This window comes from Eumetopias jubatus, unplaced genomic scaffold (genome assembly GCF_037043125.1).
Source record: "Eumetopias jubatus isolate StellerSeaLion01/CBP00866 unplaced genomic scaffold, mEumJub1_p1.0 scaffold_4, whole genome shotgun sequence".
Classification (NCBI taxonomy): Eukaryota; Metazoa; Chordata; class Mammalia; order Carnivora; family Otariidae; genus Eumetopias; species Eumetopias jubatus.
Genome location: NW_028274810.1, coordinates 544,961 through 551,819, shown reverse-complemented (window position 1 = coordinate 551,819; position 6,859 = coordinate 544,961). Strand labels below are relative to the sequence as shown.

The 6,859-nt window shown below is 40.7% G+C and overlaps 1 pseudogene; it reads left to right on the top strand.

Annotated features, from left to right (window-relative positions):
* Positions 1-6,259: 6,259 nt before the first annotated feature.
* LOC114202433 (guanine nucleotide-binding protein G(I)/G(S)/G(O) subunit gamma-5 pseudogene) lies at positions 6,260-6,526 on the top strand (annotated as a pseudogene).
* Positions 6,527-6,859: the final 333 nt, after the last annotated feature.

Genomic DNA, 6,859 nt, shown 5'->3' with positions numbered 1-6,859 from the left:
TAAACACAGACACATGCCCTCTGTGGGCACACACCACATCACACACATGTACACATGTACATAACACATGTGCATGCACATGAGTACAAAAGACACACACATACAGAGCTCGTCCTCCTCCAGAGCCAGTACAGGTTACTCTGGGTGCTGGCACCATGTCTGCCCTCTTGCCCTTTGTCTATTGCCTGAGCCTGAAGCACAAGCCATGTAGCCACAGAGGCAGAAGGAAACTAACAGTTCTGTCTTTTGGTAGTGCACCTCTACTATTTTTGTCCATCATAGGGGCCTCAGTCAAAGGCCTGAGGCATGTCCATAGATTCCATTTGGTGTTATAGGGATCATCCCATCAGATGATCCAGCCCTTACCAACAGAGACCCCCAGTTTGAAGATGGGACACAGCTAACCTCAGGGAGACCCCAATCCTACCCTCTGGAGCCTCCAGGGAGACACAGTCTTGGCCTTAAGGCCACCCCCAGTTTGAGGGGCAAGGAAAAGCCCCTGGCCTCAAAAGACCCCACATGCTAATGACACTACAAAGTTTGAGAGTACCCATCTCATGCACCTCCATCCTCACCCTTTCCAGACTTCGGTATTTAAGAAAACATGGTATAGGGGCACCTGGTTGACTCAGTCAGTAGAGCATGTGACTCGATCTCAGTGTTATGCGTTTGAGCCCCACCATGGGCATAGAGCTTACTTTTAAAAAATTAGAAAAATAGAAGTGTTTATTTAAAAAAAAAAGATAAGGGCACCTGGGTGAATTGGGCTCAGATTATGATCCCGGGATCCTGGGATAGAGCTACACATCATGCTCCCTGCTCAGCAGGGAGTCTGCTTCTCCCTCTGCTCCTCCACCCCACTCATGCTCTCTCTCTCTCTCACTCTCTTGCTCTCTCGCTCTCTCAAATAAATAAATAAAATCTTTAAAAAAAAAAGACAAAGAAGGGGCGCCTGGGTGGCTCAGTTGGTTAAGCGACTGCCTTCAGCTCAGGTAATGATCCTAGAGTCCCAGGATCGAGTCCCGCATTGGGCTCCCTGCTCAGCAGGGAGTCTGCTTCTCATGTTCTATGTCTCTCATTTTTTCTCTCTCAAATAAATAAATAAAATCTTTTAAAAAAAGACAAAGAAGATATGGTATAAAAAACAAATGAAACACACACAAACTTGACTAAACTATTCATGTGTTAAAGAGGTCAGTCTAAAATATGGCAAGGATTTTCCCACCCATATACTGAACACTCAGCTGAGGTCTAACCCAGGCTGGGCCAAAACATTGATTCTGACACTCCCAGTCTGTCTATCATTGCAGCTTAACATACCTACCACCAACACCATCACCTACGTTTACCTTGACCCAATCTTAAATTCAAGAATTTTTGTATCAGAGGTTAAAAGGGGGTCAAGAACAGGGGCTGGTATCACATAACTGTAAATGTGGCCCGTCCCATGTTCACACACCCCTGGTAAAGCCCTCATCAGGGCCACCATGCTCCAGTTTCCCACCCTGCCCCCAGCTCTCCAGACCCCAAGTGACACCCCCAAGGCCACATCCACTTGACTGATGACACAGCCCAGCAGAGCTGACTCATAGAATGAGTAGCCTTGTGTATATTTGAAAGAAGAGGACAGTTGTGCAAGGTGAGTTTTGGCAGGCTGTGGAAAGGGCCAGATGTGAGGCAGCAAAAAGGAGGACCAGCTGATAATTATCATAGCTTCTACTGGAATATCCAGGTGACAAATCCACCTTGGTGCCCATAGATCAAGATGTTTCGAAAGCTAAAAGTGGATGAGTCTCATTAGCTATTCCACCCATGGACTCAACTGTATAAAAAAATTATTCTGTTTCAGCTTCATCTGGAATCAAATCATCAGTCTCATTTGCTGCCTTCTGTTCCAGCTCTGGGGTGGACAAGAGCCAGGTATATAAAGCATGTTGAGCCCCCTTACCTGTGAAAATAACAGACTGTACTAGATGCCCTCTAGACACATCCAATGGCTCTAAGCAGGAGTCAGGAGGAACCCTGGAGTGGGAAATCACCCACACATATATGAAACAATGGGGGACCTAGCCAGAGCACCCAGGTGTAAGGTCCCAAGATAAGAAGGCTGGTCTCTAGCTCCACACTGTAGACTAGTGACAAATCCCTGGCATAAAGAATGCCTGACAACTAAATATGAACATTGCTCATGAAACTGGCATGGTGTCTCCATTGGCCTGTTCATTCGTTCAATACACATCTTATGGGAACCTGCTATGGCTGGCACTGAGCCAGACCCTAGGAATTCAGAGAAGAATAAGACAAAGTCGCTGTCTTCAAGGGGCTCAAAGTCTACTGGGAGAAGCAAACACAGAAACAAAGAAAAGAAAACACAATATGATGAAAGAAATACAATGTTAGAAAAATGCCTAGCCTTAAAGATGGCCAAGTGAGCAACTCTGCCCATGTAGGTGAGGAAGTTAATTCAAGAAAGTAGAGATAATTGAGCTGTGAGTTAAAAAAAAGAAAAAAGACCTGGAACCCTTCAGCTTGACCTCAAATTCCTGGTACTTATGAGCTTTGTGGAAATCACCTGTGTCCTCAGTGTTTTGGTTTACAAGATGAAGGTATGTCCCCAAACTCTTGTCCAGCTCATAAAGTTCTGAACATCAAAGAATGAATACATTGACTCCAAGTGCAGGCAAGGACCCAAAACACAAATGTGATTCAGTCTCTAAAGTCAAAGTCAGCCATGAGCTCAGGCACTAAATAAGTTTCAGGTAAGTGCTCAGTCCTTAATGTTTGGAAACATTCAAATCTCAATATAACTGTAACATTTTAGGTGTAGGACATTTCCAAATATTAGTAAGTATGACAACGTTTTAGCATCCCCTTCATAACTATGCTGATAATGCAAGAGCACTTTGGGAAGTAATGAACTTATGTCTTCAGGCCAGGCAGAGTTGGAAGATGCATGATGCAGTTCTACATCATGATTCAGGTAGGCCTCAAGGGACCAGGGTCTAGACTGTAATTACCACCAGAGAATATGGAGAAATAGTAATTGGTCATTGCTAAAAATGGCTGTCTTTGGCAAATTTTCTCCAAAATTTAGTTGACCCAGTAATTCCATGAAACAGACTTGTACATTGTACCAGAAAGGGTGGGAGGCCATTTTGCAGCTAATTCAAAACCAAGGGGTCCTGAGAGAAGCTACTTGGCTCAGGACCAGGGGAACCTTGCCAAGGTATTCCTGTCATAAACTTTTTTTTTTTCAGGACAAATTAATTCTGCCTATGCTGTGGGACAGAAGACTGGGGACTCAGTGAAAGACCTCTATAAGGGTTAGAGCTGAGCCTAAGCTGCTTCCTAGAGAAAACTCAGCCTTACCTGCAGGTGGCTCCAAAAGCCTGGCTCCATACAGAGGCAGGCTTCCTGCCCCGCAGGTTCAGTGCACTGGTTTGACTTCTCAGATTTCATAACAGATTGTCAAACCTGCTCCCTGCTTCTCTGGTTTCCAAATCCTGTGCAAATACAGTCACCAGTGCTTTAGGTGTGTATCTGAGAGGGTATCTCCTCCTCAGGGGTCCAGAAGGCTCATCCCAAGAGAATTCTACTGATGACCATAACCCACATTGCTGCTCATGGTAGTGCTGCACAGCTCTCTACAGTAGAGGCTATGGCTTCCTCCATCTGAGACCAGGACTCAACAGTTTAGAGATATCAAAGTCAGAGCACTAGTGAGGAGGTGGAGCCAGGACTTGAACCTGGACAGTTTGACTGTCGGAGTTTACTCCTAACACTGCAAAGGTAGTCAGAGGAAGTTGTTATCTGATCACTCCTGTCCTCTAAGTTCTATCTAGGAGACAAGTTAGATCAGTATAAGATACTCAAAAGTCAAATGTATTAACCTAGCTGCTCAAAAAGTGACCTTCCTTGAACCAAAATGTTATTTACTGACCCAGAATTTTCTGCATGTCTTAACAAAAGGGGGCCATGGAAACTATTTCTGTATGTTACCACACTCTTCCCGGAGACTGGGTGTTTCTTGTCACGTGATGATGTCTCTTCTGTAAGGTCCCACTGATAGACACTTTTTTTTTTTTAAGTCTCCTTTGAGGAAAACAAGACCTCTGTAACTTATTCTGCTTTCCTTTTTGCTCTAGCTCCCATGACCTAAAAAACAATGTCTAGTCTAATCATAAAAAAAAAAAAACAGACAAACCCAAACCGAGGAGTATTCTACCTGACCAGCACTCCTGAAAGTGGTCAAGGTCATATAAAACAAGGAAAGTCTGAGAAACTACCACAGTCTAGAGAGCCCAAGGAGACATGGTGACTAATGTGGTATCCTGGATGAGATGCTGGGGCAGAAAAAGGACATTAGGAGTAAACAAATGAGATGGATAAATTGAGTATGGACATTAGTTGTTAGTAACATATATTGATATTGGTTCATTAGTTGTGACAAATGTACTACAATAATGCAAGGCCTTAACAGTAGGGAAAACTGTGTGCAGGGTAAACAGGAATGCTGTACTATCTTTGCAACTTTTCTGTAAATCTGAAACAATTTATTTTAAAATACCTTGATTAAATAAGAAATAACTTCCATGTTTCTAGGTAGGAAAGTACAAACAGTAAAAATATCAATTCTCCCCAAGTTAATTTATAAAATGGATGGAATGTTAATCAAAATCATTTTTCTTCTTAGCAGTAACAAATTATTCCAGAGTTTATTTATGGAAATAATAAGATGATAATAGCTGAGAAAATATTTTTTAAAAAATTAGTGAAAAGTGGACTTGTATCAACAGATATTAAAGTATTTTATAAAGCTACAAACAATTTAAAATACAAGCATAGGAAAAGACAGAGATTAATGGCAAAGAGTAGATATAACCAAGGAACAAACCAAAATATATAATTTAGTCTATAATAATTAATTAATTAATAATAAAACAAAAAAGTGGGGAAATTAACTATAAAAATTTCAAATTAATTTCATTTGAATTCAAAAAGTAAAAGTAAAAAAATATTTTTAAAAAATTGGAAAAATACAGGGACGCCTGGATGGCTCAGGCAGTTAAGCATCTGCCTTCAACTCAGATCATGATCCCAGGGTCCTGGGATCAAGTCCCACATCAGGCTCCCTGCTCAATGGGGAGTCTGCTTCTCCCTCTGCCTCTCCCCCTGCTTGTGTTCCCTCTCTCACCCACTCTCTCTCTCTCTCAAAATAAATAAAATCTTAAAAAAAATGGAAAAATACAACTTATCTCATGGTAATCTTTTCAGTATACAAGCATAATAAGCAAGAACAACAAAAAAAATACAATTTCTGTGTCTACAAGTAGAAACAAAATTAAATAGCACCAAAAAACCTTGGGAAAAATACATTTACAACATACATGACCAGCAAAAGGTAATATCCATTATTAATATATTAAAGAAATCCATAAAGAAAAAGATGAGCAATTTAGCCAAAACAAAAAAAATCATGAATAGGAAATTCACTAATGAATAAATCAATAAGACATCAAAAAAATGTTTATCACTAGTGATCAAAGAAGTAAAATAAAAGCAACAAGTTTGCTTATCAGGTTGGCAAACAATGGAATAAGAGGAATCATAATACCCAGCATTGACAAAGGTGTGTGGAAATGAATGCTCCCATACAATGCCTGTGGGAGTTAAAATTGGGACACTCTTTCAGGATGACATGTTGGCACCCATAACTATAATAATGATGATGATAGCCAAGAATTTTGTACTCACTGTGGGCCAGGCCAGGATCTAAGGGCTTACCATCTATTAGGCCACTTGGGTGTCATAGCAATTCAATAAAGGAGGTACTGTTAATATCCACATTCACAAGGGAGGAAACTTGGTCCTGCAAGATCTTCCTTCAAAGGCCATTCAGCTGGCTGGTGGCAGAGCTGGATGACAACCCTAAGTGGTCAGACTCTAGAGCCTGTGTCCTTGCCTGTGGATAAAATGTGATGAATGTGCTGAGATTCAGGGATCCTGCTTCTAGGAATTTAGGCTAAGAAAACAATTGGCAATATTTACAAGCTTATGTATAAGGGTGTTTACCGCAAAAATTTTGTAAGAGCAGAGGAAAAGGAAATGTAAATAATCAGCAGTAGAGAAATGATTCGCTATACTGAGGTACAACTAGTCATTAAGACATACTGTAGAAAAATAAAAATATGTTGTTAAGTGAAAAAAAGTAGGCTTTAAAATAATAAATATGGGCTGCACTGCCCCTCATTCTGGCCCCATGGACCTAAGACACAACCCATCGGGGCACCCACAAGCTGGCTTGACCCTAATGAGTGCCATATCTGGTTCCTCCACTGCTGTCACTCTGAAGAAAGTCCTTCAACAGCTCCTGCTGGAAGCAAGGCTCCACTGGGTGAAGGTTTCCCAGGCAGCTACAGACTTGAAATGATTCCGTCTGCAGAAGGCTCAACATGACTCCCTGTTGACTGGGGAATCTTCAAGTAAGAATCTCTTCAGACCCCAGAAAGCCTGTTACTTTTTGTAATGCCAAGAATCTTTGGATTGTTTTCTAAACCACTTTTAATGAACCTATGAATGTTCAAAGGAGAACTAAATTTGAAGCCTGTACAAAAGCTTATCCCTATAACAGGTGCCATACATATAAACTTTTGTCAGTCCTTAACATTTACCTCTCTGAATTTTCATAAATTTCTATTTCACAAGGGTAATTATTTTATTATTTATTTATATAAAATTACATATTTATTATATGACAGCAGCATACAATAAAATACCTACTGTAAATAATAATAAAATAAGGAATTGTATTCTCTAAAGTAACACAAGTATACTTTAGGCCAACAGAATATTTTTATTT